At 49.2% G+C, this 20,738-nt stretch overlaps 1 pseudogene; it reads left to right on the top strand.

Moving 5' to 3' along the window:
- Positions 1–569: 569 nt before the first annotated feature.
- On the top strand, positions 570–20,011 carry LOC123139766 (uncharacterized; annotated as a pseudogene).
- Positions 20,012–20,738: the final 727 nt, after the last annotated feature.

Consider the following 20,738-nt stretch of genomic DNA (forward strand, 5'->3'; position numbering starts at 1 on the left):
ATAACTTCAACACGTGTGGGGGGGGGGTCGATATACCCCCTCCCGATAACTTCAACACGTGTAGGGGGGGTCGATATACCCCCTCCCGATAACTTCAACACGTGGGGGGGGGGTCGATATACCCCCTCCCCGATAACATTATTTTCCCGTGTATGTATCTCGTCATTGTCGATATTACCCCCTTGAAGTGTTGTCGAGGCCACCCCAAACCCTAGAGAAGCAGCGTCGAGGCCACTAATTAATATGATTCCTTACTGTGATTAGCTAGCTAGTTCTATGTTTGCCAGTAATATATCCATATATGTCATGTTTGAATAATAATTGCCATGTTGTAAATATTTGTAGAAACTATGGACACCCCCCGAGACGAAGCAACAGAAGCGATGTTGGGGGACATAAGCGCACAAGGAAGTGATGCCGTCTTATCGTTTCTGAACGACACCGATGGTCTGGAAGGACAGGGTGAAGAAGCAGGCTATGAATATGATGGCTCCTTTGACCCAATGCCGGTGCAAGAAGGAGACCGTGAGGACGGCTCCGGTGATCCAATGACGGTGCAAGAAGGAGACCGTGATGACGGCTCTGGTGACTGAACCGAGTCTGGCCAGGTATATATATTAGTTAAGCCTATGCTGACTAGCTAATTGATGCATTCATTGTTTTGGCATATGTACGCATATTAATTAACTCTCGTGTTTCTTCTTTTTTCTAGCCCTCCGGATCGAGCACAACTTCGGTAAGGAGATGAGGCCCAAAGAAAAAGTTGAGCTCGGATGAAAGGTTTGAGATCACAGCAATCGCGTGCGACGGCGAACCGATTGAACCCATCCGGACAAAGAACACATTTGCTGCTCAGTGCGGGGTTCTTGTTAGGGACAAGATCCCGATCAGCATCCACCAATGGTATAAGCGTAAGAACGAAGACCCTGAGGTGTCTTATGTCAATGATATGCAGAAAAATAATCTTTGGACTGAGCTGAAGGCAAATTTCACCCTACCGCCAGAGGAGGATCCGGAGAAGCCAGTTATAGAGCAATTAATCAAGTCTTTTGCTCTTAAGAATATGGCAGGCCTATTCAGGAGGTGGAGGAAAGAGCTGAAAAAGTTTGTCGACAAAGAAGAGACACCAGAATTCATCGGCAAATATGAGAAGATCAGAGATCACTGGCCCGCATTTGTGGCCCACAAGACATCGGAAAAGAGTAAGAAAATGCCGCGAAGAAGAAGTCTCACCATCGCACGAGGTCAGGTGGCTACCTCAAAGCCCGGCCTAAGTGGGCCAAGGCTGAGAAAATCTGCTTGATAAAGGGATCGAACCAGAGACAATGAACTGGCCAGACCGTTGCCGGACTTGGTTCTTCGGGGCTGGCGGAACCTTGGACCCTGTATCAGGGAAGTGCCGTTGGACGGACGAGCAACTAAAAATACCAGTCAAGAGGCTTCGACACTATATCAATGCAGCACAACAAGGGACGTTCAATCCAGATAGGGAGAACGACAAGCTCACAATGGCCCTCGGGAATCCTGAGCACCCTGGATGGACACGAGGCACGCCAGGCTCCATTCCGTGGAAGGTTGGTTTTCTGGACGTAGGGGGTTACAAAACCCAGGAGAGGAGGAAGAAAGTGGAGCATAGGCAACTGCAGGCGCTGGACGAAAGGGTACAAGGGTTAGAGGAACGAGAAGCAGGTCGCAGCAAACGACCTGCTGAAGCTTCCCCTGAAGCTACCCCGCCATATCAGCTGAGAAGCAGCGTGGCTTCCACTGAGCTGCTTCAGCCGGAGCATGTCTTGACGGCTCCTGCTAGCTACCCCGTGGATTTTATCACAGAGTCTGAAAATTGCCACCTTATGACGCAATGGCAGAACTTAAAAGTCAAGGCGGCCGTCGGCGAAGTTCGACCTTCTGAACCCAGCGCAACTTTTCATTGTCATCCAATTCCAAAAGGATATGCTAGGGTGACGGTGGATGAAATAACGGAGGGATTTGAGGACCTCCAACTTGACCACCCTACAGGTGAAGGGGAGACTCGGCTGGGTTCTGCTCTGAAGACTCCATGCCTATGGCGGAAGGAGTTCATCAAGCTTCCGAACTAGACGCCTCCTCCTCCTCCTCTGCCGAGTTAGGGCACTCCGCCTCCTCCACCGCCTCCTCCTCCGGCGAGTGACGATCAGGGCACTCAGCCTCCTTCTCCGGCGCGTGGCGGCACTCCGCCTCCTTCTCCGCCTGCGCCGTCGCGCCCGAGCAGCCAGCAGCCTCCTCCTTCTCCGCCTCGCCAGCAAGGGCGGAAGAGACCCGCTGCCGCCCCGGCTGCTCCGGCGCGTCATAGTCCCTCTCCTCCGCCTCGTAAGCAAGCACGAAAGAAGACAGACGCCACAGCCGCTCCGTATTCTCCGGCGTCTAGCAGTACAGCCAGCAGAGGCGGGAGGCAATACAAATACGGTCCTTCTCTCAAGCCTCTAGAGAAGTTACCGTATGAGAGGACCAAGGAGGAAAACGCGAAGATCGTGTAGACCGAAGTGGAGGACTTCTTTAAAGGGTTGAAAGAAAAGAGAATCCACCTCCGGAGGAGAAGGTAGATCCGGTGAAAGCAAAGCGCACTATCGATGCCGTGAGGAAACCACCAAAGTCTCCGCCGAGAACCAACTATGAGCGCATTACTGAACAGACATATCTCGAAGCGGAGCGGTCGGGAAGTACTGTCAGTGATCAAAGGTTAAAAGAACGAGCAGCTGCAAAAAAAATTGCCCAGCTTGGCGAACAAGCAAATCAATCGTGCCCCTGCTCAATGTGTCTAGCAGCGACATCGTCGCTAATGCTCCTGGGACGGTGCCAGGTTATGGCAATCTTGCAGATTACCTGCCTGACAATGTAAATTTTGATTTCATGGAGGTGGACGAACACAGATACGAGTACGAGAAGCCTCTCATCAAAGATGAAAAATCTCTAACAACGATGATGCGAAGATTCCATAATTGGTACATGAAAACCTGCAGAGAGTCTGGGGGGACGAATACTTTGTATCTGAGAATTAAAGAGGAGCACGACCTCGTTGGAACTGATCTGTTGCCTGTTCCATTTGGGGAGTTCTTCGAGTTCTTCAATCAAAAGGCCCTCAATAAATTAACGATCTTTTGCTACTGCCTGTAAGTACTATTTCTGTCATTAAGTCTCTATGTATATCTCAGCTCTTTTACTGCATGTATTTATAATTAATTATCCTCACTATATTATGCAGATTGAAGATCGTCGAGTGCAGAAAACAAGAAATATATGATATTGGGTTCATTAACACAAATATCATAGATGAAATTCAGGTTAAAAAGCACGCCGAAGAGGCCGAGGCTAACTTGCTACAATCATTGATCAAAAATCAAAACAAAGATACCATACTTTTTCCTTACAACTTCGAGTTAGTGTTACTGTTGTGTGCATATTCAGTTTCCCTTATTACCTGAGCGAGGTTATAGTAATGATTGATGAGTTATGCATGCATGCGCAGCTTCCACTATGTTCTTCTGGAGATTAAGCTTGAGCGGGGACTAGTAACCGTCTTAGACTCGAGACGAAAAGATCCCGAAACCTATGCGGACATGACTAAAATGCTCAACAAGTAAGTTCAATCGATCATTATCGCACCATATCGGCAACTTTTTGTTCATTTCCTGATATCTCAAGTAATAGTAATTTTTTTCTTTGTCTTGCAGGATTTGGAAACAGTTCACCGTAGAAGCTCCGGGACTGCCGAAGGAGCTGCGATATACATACCCGAAAGTAAGTACTACTGGCTAGCTAGTTGCGCGCATCTCCCGTTGATTCTATAGCTATACTTTCATCAATGCCATTTATAATGCTACATTATCAGTTTGATTGACCTCTATTTCTCGTAAAGTGCTTGTGGCAGGAACAAGGGAATAATTACTGTGGATACTACGTGTGTGAGTTCGTCTACAACACGACTTTGAAAAATAAGCGGGGCTACTCTAAAAGACAATATGAAGTGCGTAAGCAATAATATTCACAATTTCATTTTATTACACCATCATTTCTGTTGAGTTTCATTCATATATATGTATTAACCCCTGAGGGAGTCCTGGACTAGGGGGTGTCTGGATAGCCGAACTATCATCATCGGCCGGACTCCAAGACTATGAAGATACAAGATTGAAGACTTCGTCCCATGTCCGGATGGGACTTTCCTTGGCGTGGAAGGCAAGCTTGGCGATACGGATATGTAGATCTCCTACCATTGTAACTGACTCTATGTAACCCTAGCCCTCTCCGGTGTCTATATAAACCGGATGGCTTTAGTCCGTAGGACGAACGACCATTACAACAATCATACCATAGGCTAGCTTCTAGGGTTTAGCCTCGTTGATCTCGTGGTAGATCTACTCTTGTAATACCCACATCATCAATATCAATCAAGCAGGACGTAGGGTTTTACCTCCATCAAGAGGGCCCGAACCTGGGTAAAACATCGTGTCCCTTGTCTCCTGTTACCATCCGCCTAGACGCACAGTTCGGGACCCCCTACCTGAGATCCGCCGGTTTTGACACCGACATTGGTGCTTTCATTGAGAGTTCCTCTGTGTCGTCACCGATAGGCTTGATGGCTTCTTCAATCAACAACAACGCAGTCCAGGGTGAGACTTTTCTCCCCGGACAGATCTTCGTGTTCGGCGGCTTTGCACTGCGGGCCAATTCACTTGGCCATCTGGAGCAGATCAAAAGCTACGCCCCTGGCCAACGGGTCAGGTTTGGAAGCCTAAACTTTACTGCCGACATCCGCGGAGACTTGATCTTCGACGGAGTCGAGCCACAGCCGAGCGCGCCGCACTGTCACGACGGGCATGATTTAGCTCTGCCACCGGACAGTACCCTAGAGGCCGCACACGAGTCCGCTCTGACCTATAGTTCGGAGCCGACCGCGCAGATCGAGGACAGGTGGCTGGACACCGCCTCGGGGGCTGCGACTTCTACGGCGATGGAGCCGGATACTGACCTTGTCCTTTGCAAAGCTCATGACTCCGAGGTGCCGGACTCCTCGCCGGACTCCGAACCTCCTGCGCCCCTGCCAATCGAATCTGATCGGGCGCCGATCATAGGGTTCACCGATGCGGACATCTTTCAGCACTCACCCTTTGGCGACATCCTGGATTCGCTAAAGTATCTCTCGTTATCAGGAGAGCCCTGGCCGGACTGCGGTCAGGATGGTTGGGATGCGGACGACGAAGAAATTCAAAGCCCACCCACCACCCACTTTATAGCCACTATCGACGATCTAACCGACATGCTAGACTACGACTCCGAGGACATCGACGGTATGGACGATGACGCCGGAGACGCCCAAGAACCAGCGCCTACCGGGCACTGGAAAGCCACCTCAATTCATGATATATACATGGTGGACACCCCAAAAGGGAGTGATAATGAGGAACAACGGGACGCGGCGAAGGATAATTCCCCCGAAAAACAACCAAAACGGCGACGCAAGCGCCGCCCCAAGTCCCGCCTCGATAACAGCAGCACTCATAATGACCCAGCCATAGAGCAGGGCAAACCAGTGGGCGACAAACATGCAACCAAGCAACCATCCGAACAGGATGAATCGGATGATCAGCTCATCCTCGGCGAAAACAACAGTCCAGACGATCTCACACCGGACACACCACCGGAGCATAAGAACCTTCAAAAAAGGCTAGTCGCCACCAAAAGAAGTTTGAAGAAGGAGAAACAGAAGCTCAAAACAGCGGAAGACATACTCAGAGCGAGGTGGAGCAAAGTACTCAAGACCGCGGACAAATATGGCAATAGCCACCAAACAAAGAGCTACCCAAAGCGCAAGCTGCTGCTCGAATTCGACGAGGAGGCCGTAGAGCCCCCACAATCAAAAAGCAAAAAGGTTGCCTGGCCGGATAGGCGACCAGATGACAGGCCAAGAGCGGCAAGCGGTGCCGCACACAATCCGGCACATGACATACATAAAGATGCTCGCAAAACGGATGGCCCGGTCAGGTCCATTTATGGGCCAAAGAAGAGGGCCCCAGGAAGCAACACAACACACCGAGTATTCGAAGACAACGGCACACCTACATACAGGGGCGCCGCACACCCACTATGTTTCACCGATGAGGTGCTGGATCATGAATTTCCAGCGGGGTTCAAACCCGTAAACATGGAGGCATACGACGGAACAACAGACCCCGGAGTCTGGATCGAGGATTACATCCTGCACATACGTATGGCCAGAGGAGACGATCTCCACGCCATAAAATATTTACCCCTCAAGCTCAAAGGACCAGCTCGGCATTGGCTCAAAAGCCTCCCAAAAAATACCATTGGAAGTTGGGAAGAGCTCGAGGACACATTTAGAGCAAATTTTCAGGGGACTTATGTCTGCCCTCCGGATGCAGATGATTTAAGTCACATAACCCAACAGCCCGGGGAGTCAGCGCGCAAATTCTAGAACAGGTTCCTCACCAAAAAGAACCAAATAGTCGACTGTCCGGACGTCGAAGCCTTGGCAGCTTCTAAACATAATGTCCGAGACGAATGGCTCGCCAGACACCTCGGCCAAGAGAAGCCGAGAACAATGGCCGCGCTAACAAGCCTCATGACCCGCTTTTGCGCGGGGGAAGATAGCTGGCTAGCAAGATGCGGCACCGGCAACCCGAGTACATCCGAAATCAGAGATGGAAATGGGAAATCACGGCGCAGAAAGGACCAGCACTGAAATAAAGAAAAAAGCCCAAAGAACACGGCGGTCAACGCCGGGTTCAAAAGCTCGTGGCCGAACAACAAAACACTGCCTCTTAAGGACAACAGTGACGAGCCATCCAACCTAAACAAAATTTTGGATCGGATATGTCAAATCCACAGTACCCCCGGGAAGCCTGCAAACCACACCCACCGAGATTGTTGGGTCTTCAAACAGTCCGGCCGGCTCAACGCCGAACACAAGGGGCTCGACGCGCCAAGTGAGGATGATGACGAACCCCACCAGCAGAGCACCGGAAAACAAAAGACTTTCCCCCAAGAAGTCAAAATAGTAAACTCACTTCATGTAATACTACGGAACAATAGTGCGGCACCTGCTGAAGTGCACGTTGCACGGTCCACCCCAGCGGAGCCCCGAGATTGGATGTCAAAACCAATTACTTTCGACCACCTGGACTATTCTAGAAGCGTTCGAAATGCAGGATGGACTGCCCTAATATTGGATCCTATAATCGACGGACTACAATTTACACAAGTCCTAATGGATGGCGGCAGCGATTTAAACCTGCTATATCCAGACACAATCCGCAAGTTGGGGATAGACCTTACTAAAATTCGCCATAGCCACACTTCCTTCAAAGGAGTGACGCCAGGCCCTTACGCCAAGTGCACGGGCTACTTACCACAAGAAGTTGTGTTCTGGTCACCCGACAACTTCCGACGCGAAAAGCTAATCTTCCATGTCGCCCCATTCAAAAGTAGCCATCAAGCACTATTGGGACGTGAAGCTTTTGTCCGCTTTAAGGCAATACCACACTACGCGTCTCTTACACTTAAAATGCCCGGTCCACGCGGCATCATTGCATTAAAAGGTCGATCAAAACCCCGGACACGGCTAGGCGAGTCCGGCATAAATAAACTAGGGGCTTCCTAGCCGCACACCTCCTTGACAAGGGGCTGTGCGTATGAGCGATAAAGAGCCAACAACAGCTCAACCTTATTCATTTATTCATACTCTGTTTTAAATACATTTTTCACACGATTTCTTTTCAAAACTAAGTTCCTCTCTTTTACAGATGAACAACGTGTGACACCCGTCCAGGATACAGCACAGCGGAGACACAGGCGCAGACGTGCAGTAGGGACCCGTTGCAAGGATTCTTTTCAGATTAAGACCCTGCGTAAACCTTTTTTACTGTCTATTGTTGCTATACATCCCCTGGTTTCTCACCATAACCAGAGAGGAGACTGACATTTTGGCATCGGCCGCGTCAGAGGATCTCGCGTGTACCTAGACACTAGGGGCTTAGGGCATTGATCTGCCCGTCATCATAAAGACCGAACACCTCAGGGAGTGTTCGGCGTCTCGAGTTAGGCCTTATATGCATCAGCTCCGAATCATGTCTTTGGTCAAATGTTGGGTTTGCCCGGCTCCTGTGTTTTGCTGCCTTACGTTCCGTATCATCGGCTAACGCGGCACCAGGAGAACTACTACGATTGTGCCCCGGTTCGGCCAGGTGAGCACCTCAGTTGAGAAAGCCGAAAACTGACTGTCATGATGTAGCGAGAGACTGGTCAACCACTTGATCGACCTCTGGAATGTTTAGAATTCATCCGCTTTGACGAAGGACCGCTTCCCGGTCAGGCACACACGCGCCCCAAATCCGGAGAGCACGGTGCCCACAGGGGCTATATCGTAGCCCCACCTTCGAATTCCTATGGCTAAGTGAAAGTGATAAAGCATTATAGTCCGGTTGCCTCGTTTGCTATGCTACCACCTCCTTCACAGGACCAAGACATTGGATTAAGTGTGAAAATGTGCTATTTCGCAAACACCCCCACACCATGTGCATGGGGGCTGAAGCCGAAGACTGCCATCTTTCAGGTTATACACCAGTATACATTAAAGGCCGCACAGGAGGTATTTTAATACTTGAACGCACAAGTATAAAAAGCGTTTATATTATAAATATCGTTTTACAAACCATAAAGATCATTTGAACATGACATTTTTCGAGCACTGCATTACACGAGCACCACGCAGAACTTCCCCAAAATAGTGCTCGGCGGGTAACCGGCTCTCGTCCGAACCCCGGGCTGCAACAGCGGTGGCATCCATCTCTGTCTAGTATGTATTCACACGGGCGAGAGCCATCCGCGCACCCTCTATGCAGGCCGACCGCTTCATCGCCTTTATATGCGGCACTGCCCCAAGGAATTGCTGCAATAAGCAAAAGTAACTCTTCGGCTTGGGCTTATCCGGTCAGACATGAGCCACGATATCGGTCATGGCAAGTCTGGACAATCTATTCAGCTCAGTCCACTCAGCCAACCGATCGGTCAGCGGATGTGAACGCTCCGGACTATGGAATTGAGACCAAAAAAGCTCTTCCGTCTCGTGATCCTTTTGACTTCGGAAGTGCACAACAACATCTGCCGCACTCGCCGCTAAATCCATATAAGGATCCTCCGGACCCCAAAGCTGGCCAAGCTGAGCATACTTCGGATCTGTAAACCTCCTACGCAGCAGAAAAGGCTTGCCAGCCGCAATATCTCCGGCCTGGCGCATCTCCTCCTTTATAGCCCTCATTGCAGAACGGGCATCCTTGGCTTCGGCGGTGGCCTTCTCCAGGTCTTCTTGTGCCACTCGGCGTTCTTTTTCAAGCACCTCATAGCGGTCGGTAACATCTTTCAGCTTCACGGCCATTTCGGCCATCTCCTCCCTGCTTTGGCAGTGAGCAGCCCTTTCAGCTTCTAGCTCTTCGGCCGCCCTCGAGGCAGCCACATCACTCCTTCTGGCCTGCTCCTTGGCTCGAGCAAGTTCCGCCCGAAGGCCCTCCACAGCAGCGGCACCACCTGCATTAAGCACACATGTTGTAAGGAGTGGGCTTCGGCTCCCTTACTAGGTGACCACGGAGACACAACCTACCTTGCGACTCGTCAAGTCGCTTATTGACCAGCGCGATGTCCGCATCCGCAACGTCGAGTTGCCGCTTTAGTTCGGCAACTCCATCAGTCCGGCTGGCCACCATACTATCCGCCACATACATAGGAAAGGCGAAAATTAATACCTGCGATTTTGATCCTCGGCACGCCGTTGCTTCTGACAACACACCGACTCTCAGGGGCTACTATCTATACAAGGCGCACTTTATGTGTAAAACTGTCAAAAGGTATGTCATCTTTTACGTACCACAAACCCCGCCAACAAACTTCTGACGGCATCATGCAACCCGTCCTCGGCGGATGAAATTCTTTCAATCACCGTACTCATCAATGTACGGTGACCTTCTGAGAAAGACGCCCTCTCGAGCAGATCCTTCAGCTCCCTCGGTCGCACACCAGTTGGAGCCGAACTCTCCGGCCCCGCCGGACTTGAGGACACCCTCCGCGATGATACTTCAGGGTCGTCCGCCCCGCCTGATGGCGCGGCAGATGGAGGCGTCTCACTCTCCATCATCTCCAGGCGAAGATCCCTCAAAGACGAGCTCAGCTAAGAAGGACGGAGATCCGAACTACAAGATAAAAACTTCGGTTATCCTCAGAAGCAAAAATAGGGATGTCTCTCATTACGAAACTCCCCTTTTTCTACTTACGGCTCGCTGGAGGGCTGGTTCACTTGGGAAGATGGTGCGGCCGGGGCTCCCCCTGGCGCAGGACCCTCCGACGAAGATTTCTTCCCCCGCTTCGAGGCCTTGGCCTCCGGGTTTTCGGAAGCAGTCCTCTTCTCCCCTTGGAAGGAGGGATTCTCGATTCCCCCTTTCTCAAAAGCCTCCTTGGTAGAGGCGGTAGTTTCTCTGTTCTCCCCTTCGCCTTCCTCTGAAGGCGCAACCTTCAGCATCCTGACCAGCACGGGATCAGGCGCGGTCTCCGGGAGGGGGGCCGGACACCGTATTAGTTTCGCTTGCGCTATCCACTCCTATTCAAGAGGCGACTGGTTAATAAGCAAAGTCAAGAAGGCGCAAACAAACGGTGTGTCCGGACACTGGGCTACTACCTGAGCATCCGGGCGATTGCAGCTTAGGCCGGAATCCTTGGTTAATTCTGGACACACTCCTTGTGATCTGAAGAACAATTTATACATCTCCATGGGTGTCGTACCCATGAAGTGTTGGAGAACTCGTGGCCCCTCCGGATTGAATTCCCACAGGCGAAGGGGGCGACGCTTGTAGGGCAGAAGACATCGAATCAGCATGACCTGCATCACTACGACCAGATTGATCTCCCTCTCTTGGAGGTCTCGAATCCGGCCCTGCAATAGGGGAACGTCCTTTGACGGCCCCCAATTGAGCCCTTGGTTGACCCATGACATCAGCCGCTGTGGTGGGCCCGAGCAAAAGATGGGTGGCGGCTTTTGCCTGCTACCCCTGGGAGCGGTAATGTAAAACCACTCCTGTTGCCACAAGCCGAGCTCCTCCTGGAAAGAGCCCTCGGGCCATGGAGCATCGACCCTCTTGCTTATGACCTCCCCGCCGCACTCTGCCTGGCGCCCCTCAATCGTCTTCGGCTTCACGTTGAAGGTTTTGAGCCACAAACCAAAGTGAGGGGTAGTGCGGAGGAAGGCTTCGCAGACGACAATGAATGATGAGATATGGAGGATGGACTCCGGAGCTAGATCGTGGAATCCCAACCCATAGTAAAACATGAGCCCCCTCACGAAGGGATCCATCGGGAAGCCTAAACCCCGACGGAGGTGAGATATGAACACGACGCTCTCGCCAGGCTCGGGGGTAGGGATGACTTGCCCTTGGGCAGGCAGCCTATGCGAAATCTCGTAGGCTAAGTACCTGGCTTCTCTCAACTTTAGCACGTCCTCCTCCGTGACGGAGGAGGGCATCCACCGGCCCTGCAAGTCGGAGCCGGACATTGTCGAAGTTCCGAAGCACTCGAATCTGGAGCCCTGAGTGTTGGAGCTCGGGGCAAGGGGCGGATTCGGTTGAGGACTGAAGAAAAGAAATGAGCCTTGGTCTCATTATAAAGAGGGAGAATACCAAGAGCCGTCCCCGTAATCGTGTGGAACTCGCCTTCGATGGAGGAGGCGTGGCAACGGGCGCGGTTGGGTTACCCACGTCCGTATTGATGAGAATCCCGGAATAAGGGCAACACGATCTCTACTTCGACAAGACGTGCCAAGGAAACCGCTTCGCTAAACGCGCTGAGGTGGTATAATAAAAATGAATCAAGTAAAGGCTTGGTAGTGGTGTGACATCACGCCACGAAATACGTCAGCAGATTGAGCTTGTGTAAATATTATTCTCTCTACGGTGGAATGTGGAATTTATTTTGCAGAGCCGGACACTATCTTGGTGTTCACAATCTTCTACAAACTATTCGGAGAAGGAACCCGCCTTGCAATGCCGAAGACAATATGCGCGCCGGACTCGTCGTCATTGAAGCCTGGTTCAGGGGCTACTGAGGGAGTCCTGGACTAGGGGGTGTCCAGATAGCCGAACTATCATCATCGGCCGGACTCCAAGACTATGAAGATACAAGATTGAAGACTTCGTCCCGTGTCCGGATGGGACTTTCCTTGGCGTGGAAGGCAAGCTTGGCGATACGGATATGTAGATCTCCTACCATTGTAACCGACTCTATGTAACCCTAGCCCTCTCCGGTGTCTATATAAACCGGATGGCTTTAGTCCGTAGGACGAACAACCATTACAACAATCATACCATAGGCTAGCTTCTAGGGTTTAGCCTCCTTGATCTCGTGGTAGATCTACTCTTGTAATACCCACATCATCAATATCAATCAAGCAGGACGTAGGGTTTTACCTCCATCAAGAGGGCCCGAACCTGGGTAAAACATCGTGTCCCTTGTCTCTTGTTACCATCCGCCTAGACGCACAGTTCGGGACCCCCTACCCGAGATCCGCCGGTTTTGACACCGACAACCCCCTTCTTCAAATTAGACGTGGCAGATGCGGAATGAACTCCTACCACAAGATCGCATAAAAGCAATTCAAGAGGAATTGGCGAGATTCTTTCTTGACCACGTCATCAATAAAGCCGGAGAATACCATGTGGAAGTTGATTTCAAATTCTAGGGGATTGTAAGAGATCTTACATATTGTATATGTATGTAGCCAGTAGCATCGGATAGATAATACGAAAACTTGTTGTTCGACCAATCTCTCGGAGAAGGAGAGGTCGATCGATCACTTCTCTCGGTATGCATGACGAACTTCTGTACTTAATGGTTTCCTTCATTTTCTTACTAGCTAGCGTGTCGAGGGCCTCTCTATGTATAGTATGTAGCGTCGACCAAGCACGGACATAAGAGAGGACACTTCTCTCTATTAATTAGCTAGCTAACACAATATATGAAACACCTAAATTAACCCCCCAAAACCCTCAACCCCCCACATTCAAAAAAAACCCAGCCCCTGAAATGCTGACGCGTGGATGCCTTTTGGTCCTGGTTGGTGCCACCAACCGGGACCAAAGGCCCTCCTGCCTGGGCTCGGCGCACCGGCCACGTGGAGGCACATCTGTCCTGGTTTGTGTTAGAACCGGGACTAAAGGTCTAGGGTATTAGTAACGACCCTTTAGTCCCGGTTAAAGAACCGGGACAAAAGGCCCTCACCAACCGGGACAATAGGCCCTTTTCCTACTAGTGTTTGGGCGCCCCCACCCCTAGGAAACTTGCCCCCTAAGCTGGGAGGGGTGGCTGCCCTAGGGGAGGCGCCACTACCTCTCCACGTTATGTGAGATGGGGTGGGAGGGGCGCACAGCCCCTTAGTGGGCTGATGTGCCCCCTCACCTTGGACCTTAAGGCCCCCAACGCTTGCCGGGGCCTCCGAAATACCTTTCGGTCATGCTGGTCATCACCCGGTACTCCCAGAACAATCCCGGACTCCAATACCCTTCGTCCAATATATCGATCTTCACCTCTAGACCACTTCGGAGTTCCTCGTCACGTCCGGGATCTCATCCGGGACTCCGAACAACCTTCGGTAACCACATACTATTTCCCATAACAACTCTAGCATCACTGAACCTTAAGTGTGTAGACCCTACGGGTTCGGGAACCATGCAGACATGACCGAGACACCTCTCCGGCCAATAACCAATAGCGGGATCTGGATACCCATATTGGCTCCCACATGTTCCACGATGATCTCATCGGATGAACCACAATGTCGGGGATTCAATCAATCCCGTATTCAATTCCCTTTGTCTATCGGTATGTTACTTGCCCGAGATTCGATCGTCGGTATCCCTATACCTTGTTCAATCTCGTTACCGGCAAGTCTCTTTACTCGTTCCGTAATGCATGATCCCGTGGCTAACTCATTAATCACATTGAGCTCATTATGATGATGCATTACCGAGTGGGCCCAGAGATACGTCTCCGTCATACGGAGTGAAGAATCCCAGTCTCGAATCGTGCCAACCCAACAGACACTTTCGGAGATACCTGTAGTGCACCTTTATAGCCACCCAGTTACGTTGTGACATTTGGTACACCCCAAGCATTCGTACGGTATCCGAGAGTTACACAATCTCATGGTCTAAGGAAATGATACTTGACATTAGAAAAGCTCTTTAGCAAACGAACTACACGATCTTGTGCTATGCTTAGGATTGGGTCTTGCCCTTCACATCATTCTCCTAATGATGTGATCCCGTTACCAATGACATCCAATGTCCATGGTCAGGAAACCATAACCATCTATTGATCAACGAGCTAGTCAACTAGAGGATTACTAGGGACATGTTGTGGTCTATGTATTCACACATGTATTATGGTTTCTAGTTAATACAATTATAGCATGAACAATAGACAATTATCATGAACAAGGAAATACAATAATAACCATTTTATTATTGCCTCTAGGGCATATTTCCAACAACCATCACCCGGATGATTAGCGACGATATCGCTAGACACCTTGAGCGGGGGGCACGATTGGTTCTCCTGTTCATCGAGCTGGGGTATTTTTCCGCACTTCTTCATTCTGCTAACCTTTTATCACTAGAAGTAGTTCCTGAGTCCCGCGCATCTTGATATGTCTTTTTAAGACAACGGACATAGTTGGAATCCGGCGGAGGCCGTGGTGGTCATTTCAGGGCCTCGATAGCGTGCTTCACTTTCATCGGATCTATCATCTCAGGTGGTGGTTTCTTTGCAAAAAAGTCCCTCACTTGGGCTTCACAGATCTCTGCGTCCTTCTCAGTCCTCTCGTATGTTAACTTTTCCGGAGCCTTGAGAGATGGACCGTATCTGAATTGCCTCCGGCCTCTGCTTGTACCGCTAGCCGCCAGAGCGGCGACGTCTCTCTTCCGTTATTGCTTACTGCTGCCTCTTGAGCACTGCATCGATTTTCCCTTGAAGAGGAAAGGGTGATGCAGTAAAGCAGTGCAAGTATTTCCCTGAGTTTTTGAGAACAAAGGTATCAGTCCAGTAGGAGGCCATGCACGAGTCCCTCGCACCTGCACAAACAAACAAGAACCTCGCAACCAACACGAAAAAGGGGTTGTCAATCCCTTCACAGTCACTTATGAGAGTGAGATCTGATAGAGATGATAAGATAATATTTTTGGTATTTTTATGATAAAGATGCAAAGTAAAATAAACGACAACGAAAATAGCAAAGTATTGGAAGATTAATACGATGGAAAATAGACCCGGGGGCCATAGGTTTCACTAGTGGCTTTTCTCAAGATAGCATAAGTATTTGCGATGGGTAAACAAATTATTATCGAGCAATTGATAGAATTGAGCATAGTTATGAGAATATCTAGGTATGATCATGTATATAGGTATCACGTCCGAGACAAGTAGACCGAAACAATTCTGCATCTACTACTATTACTCCACACATAGACCGCTATCCAGCATGCATCTAGAGTATTAAGTTCATGAAGAACAGAGTAACGCATTAAGAAAGATGACATGATGTAGATGGATAAACTCATGCAATATGATATAAACCCCATCTTTTTATCCTCGATGGCAACAATACAATACGTGCCTTGCTGCCCCTACTGTCACTAGGAAAGGACACCGCAAGATTGAACCCAAAGCTAAGCACTTCTCCCATTGCAAGAAAGATCAATCTAGTAGGCCAAACCAAATTCATAATTTGAAGAGACTTGCAAAGATAACCAATCATACATAAAATAATTCAGTTTTGATTCAAATATTGTTCATAGATAATCTTGATCATAAACCCACAATTTATCGGATCGCGACAAACACACTGCAAAAGAATATTACATTGAATAGATCTCCACAAGAGAGGGGGAGAACATTGTATTGAGATCCAAAAAGAGAGAAGAAGCCATCAAGCTAATAACTATGGACACGAAGGTCTGAGGTAAACTACTCACACTTCATCGGAGAGGCCATGGAGATGATGTAGAGGCCCTCCGTGATCAATGCCCCCTCCGGTGGAGCTCCGGAAAAGGCCCCAAGATGGGATCTCTCAGGTACAGAAAGTTGCGGTGGTGGAATTAGGTTTTTGGCTCCGTATCTGGTAGTTTGGGGGTACGTAGGTATATATAGGAGGAAGAAGTACGTCGGTGGAGCAACGAGGGGCCCACGAAGGTGGAGGGCGCGCCTGGGGGGGGGGGGTAGGCGCACCCCACTACCTTGTGCTTTCCTCGTTCGTTGCTTTGCGTAGACTCCAAGTCCTCTGGATCACGTTCGTTCCGAAAATCATGTTCCCGAAGGTATCATTTCGTTTGGACTACGTTTGATATTCTTTTTCTGCGAAACACTGAAACGGACAAAAAATAGCAATTCTGGGCTGGGCCTCCGGTTAATAGGTTAGTCCCAAAAGTAATATAAAAGTGCATAATAAAGCCCAATAATGTCCAAAACAGAATATAATATAGCATGAAGTAATCAAAAATTATAGATACGTTGGAGGCGTATCATTTACGAGGCGGAGTGCTCCGACGCGCCGGAGGAGCTAGAGCGGCGGCATCTGTATTTCGCCGTTTCTGACAAGGCGGAGGAGGAGGCAGACTGCTCGGACGCGCCGGAGAAGGTGAAGGGGGAGGCGGAGTGCCCTCATGCACCGGAGGAGCCGGAGAAGGAGGCGAAGTGCCATGATCAATCGCCGGAGGAGGAGGAGGTAGAGTGCCCTGACTCGCTGGAGGAGGAGGAGGCGGAGGCATCCAGTTTGGAAGCTTGATGTACTCCTCTTGCCATAGACATGTACTCCTCAGAGCATAACCCAGCTGATTCTCCCCTTCACCTGTAGGTTGGTCAAGCTCAAGCTCCTCAAATCCCTCCATTACTTCATCCACCGTCACAACAACATAACCATGTGGAATCGGACGGGAGTGAAAAGTTCTGTCAGGTTGAGGAGGTGCAATAGAGCCAATAGCCGCCTTCAAAGTGAGGTTCTGTCATTTCGTCATAAGCTGGCAATGTTGAGCCTCCGTGATAGTATGCATGGGGTAGCTAGGAGCCGTGAAGTTAGGATGAACGAGCTCCATGGAAGCCACGCTGCTTCTCTGTTGAGATGGCGGGGTAACTTCGTGCCGCTGAGATGGTTGGCCGGCAGCTCGCTGGCTCTCAAGTTCCTCTATATTTAGTAGTCTTGCATTGATCTTCTGCATTGAGCTCAACTCTGCTTTCTTCTTTCTCTCCCGGCTTCTGTAACCCTCTGCGCTAGGAACAGAGCCTGGTGTGCCTCGTGTTCGTCCAGGGTGCTCAGGATTCCCGAGGGCCTCAGTCAGCTCGTCCTTCTCTCTGTCGGGAATGAACTTCCCTTGCTGGTCTACGGTGATATACTCCTGAAGCTTCTTGACGGGTATTGGAAGTTGCTCGTCCATCCAACGACACTCCCTAGTTTCAGGGTCCAAAGTTCCCCCAACCCCGAAGAACCAAGTTCTTGAACGGTCTGGCCAGTTCAATGTCGCTGGTTCGACCCCTTTAGCAAGCAGGTCATTCTCTGCTTAGTCCCACAACAGCCGGGCTTTGAGGTAGCCACCTGACCCCATGTGATGGTGATACTACTTCTTTGCAACATTTATCTTGTTGTCTCTGACATTTTCTTACCCTTATCTGATGTCTTGTAGGCCACAAATGCGGGCCAGTGATTTCTTATCTTCTCATATCGGCCGGTGAATTCTGGAGTCTTCCCTTTGTCGACAAACTTTGTGTTCAACTCTTTCTTCCACCTCCTGAATAGATCTGCCATCTTCTTAAGAGCACACACTTGACCTTTGGCTCTATAACTGGGTTATTTGGATCCTCCTCTGGTGGTAGGGTGAAATTTGCCTTCAGCGAGGTCCAAAGATTAGCTTTTTGTCTATCTTTGACATAAGAAACTTCAGGGTTGTCCTTAGGCTTATTCCATTTCTGGATGCTTATCAGGATGGTGTCCCTAACCATATCTCCGCACTGAGAAACAAATGCGTCCTTGGTCCGCTTGGGTTCAAGCGGTAGGCCATCGTCCGCGAGTGATGTGATCGTGAACCTTTCATCCTGGCGCAACCTTTTCTTCGGGCACGTCTCGTTACCAAAGTTTGGCTCGATCTAGAGGGCTATAAAAGAAGAAAGAAGCGTTAATAAATGTACATACCAAACAACTAATGCATCAATTAGGCAGGACAAGCTTAACTAATATATATACCTTGCCGAACTTTGCAACAGCTCCCTCCTTCGTTCGGTCACCGGAGCTGTCATCATGGTCTCCTTCTTCCTCCGGAATTTGGTCACCGGAGCCATCATGATCATGTCCTTCCTCCTCCATTGTTCGATCACCGGAGCCGTCATCCTCTCCTTCCAGACTATCGGTGTCGTTGAGAAATGACAAGACATCATGTCCATTGCGGTTCATGTCCCCAACAACTCTTCTTGTTCTTAGTCTCTTTGATCCATAGTTTCTGCAAATATTACAACATGGCAATTAATATACAAACATGAGAGATGTATATATTAGTGGCAAACATAGACCTAGCTAGCTAATCGCAAGAAGGAATCATATTAGTGGCATGTTTGCAAGCTTGTTTAACTCAACACACAACATATCATGGCATGCAAAGACAACCAACAGTAAGATGGCATGTTTGTGCATCTACTCATGTCAAGAATATGGTCATAGGATGCACAAAAAACTAACTATGCACTTTGCAAAATTGAACTTACTGCTAACAGGCTGACAGATATATTTTTAAGCAATTTGAGAGCATGAAAAGAACAAGCTACAGTAGGCCAAAATTGCAAACAAGGTCATGGATAGATAGAGCATAACATGGTCTTTAAAACATGAGTTCTGAACATCTCCAAAATATGCATATATTTGATGGTAGCATCAAGTAAACATGGCATCATAATATAACAGATGCAATGGTGACGTGTGTTAGGCCCAAGTCTGATGCAAGTGCCAATGCCTCGCGGCAGGCTAAAGCTTCCAACGTCTCTGGGTCCGTTATTCCATGGACCTTAATGACATAAGCACCGCATGTAGTCTCCTGTTGAGTTCCTGCAAACAGCACTGAAAGATCCATGCATACCATCTCGTGAAACAGCCCCATCCACTCTGATCTTTGCTATACCTGGCGGTGGCGAAATCCATCTTTGCAGCGAGCGCACAATATTTGGAGGTACATCCCGTTGATTTTTGTCTGGTTTGCACTCCGCAATCTCTCAGATATACTTCATGATGAAATTATACGTGGATAACGGACTCTGAAAAGTATGCTCATGAAGGGCTAACCTCCGTGCATGCCAGACCCATAAGGTAACAGTTACCAAGATGAATTCTTTTGGAGAGAGTATGTCCAAAAGTGTAAATAGCCACCTTTTTGCATCAGGTTCCTTGGTATTGTTTAGTGCTTCCACCAGATCCTGATCATGCAATGCCCAAACACATCGAGCAACAGTGCAATGAAGCAAAGAATGTTGCCAAGAATCATCAGCACCACATAACCCACATCATGTAGTGGTAGACATATTCCGATGATGTAACAGGTCAGCTGTAGGAATTTACTGTTGGGCCAATCTCCATAAAAATATTTTCACCTTTGAGGGAACGTCAACCTTCCACATCATCTCCCAAGACTTTTGCTCTCTGCCCAGATTTGAAGAATCTGATGGGCCCTCAAGCTAGGCCTCCCTTCTCATTTTTGTCTCCACAAGTATTCGATATGCAGAATGGACTGAGAAAACACCATTATTTTCATGTATCCAGGACCAAAAATCCTCAATGTGTCTTGTAGATAAAGGAATCGACATGATCGCGGAGGCATCTGTCAGCAAGAAAATGTCAGTAATGGCAGCACGGTTCCATTCTGCACTTGGCAGGATCAGCTCGCCCACCAGCTGAGGGGGGTTCACAACTTTGCTCAAGATTGGTCTCATGTTCGTTGGTCTCGGTAACCAGTTCTGCTGCCAAATGTGCGTCGTCTGTCCATCCCCGATCCATCGAATAAGACCTTGAGTTAGTACCTCACGACCATCAAGGATGGCTCGCCATATCTGAGAAGGGGCTGAACCCAGGTCGGCTTGCAAGAACTCAACATTAGCGTGGTACTTAGCCTTCAAAATGCGCGCACTAATTATGAGATCCTGGGTCCATTAAGATCCTCCATGCTTGTCTAGCTAGTAAAGCTAGGTTAAACAGTTCTATGTCACAGAAACCTAGACCGCCACAATATTTAGGCTGTATCACCGTGCTCCATGAGACCCAATTGGGCTTCCATTTCCCTTCCTTGCTGCCCCACCAAAACTTCCTGATCAACGAGTTGATGTGTTCACAAAGACCACAGGGGAGTTTGAAACATGACATCGAGTAGACAGGAACAACTTGTGCAACTGATTTAATTAGAACTTCCTTTCCTCCCACTGACAACAACTTCTCCATCCACCCCTTGACTTTGTTCCATACTCGGTCTTTTAAGAATTTGAAGGTCCCATTCTTACAGTTTCCCACATCAGATGGCATAACCAAATATCTATTAGAAAGTGACTCAATAGTGATATTCGAAGCAGTCTTCACCTCAGTTCTAAGAGAGTTTGGACAACCTTTACTAAAGTAGACCAAGGATTTTGAT

Source organism: Triticum aestivum, chromosome 6B (assembly GCF_018294505.1).
Source record: "Triticum aestivum cultivar Chinese Spring chromosome 6B, IWGSC CS RefSeq v2.1, whole genome shotgun sequence".
Classification (NCBI taxonomy): Eukaryota; Viridiplantae; Streptophyta; class Magnoliopsida; order Poales; family Poaceae; genus Triticum; species Triticum aestivum.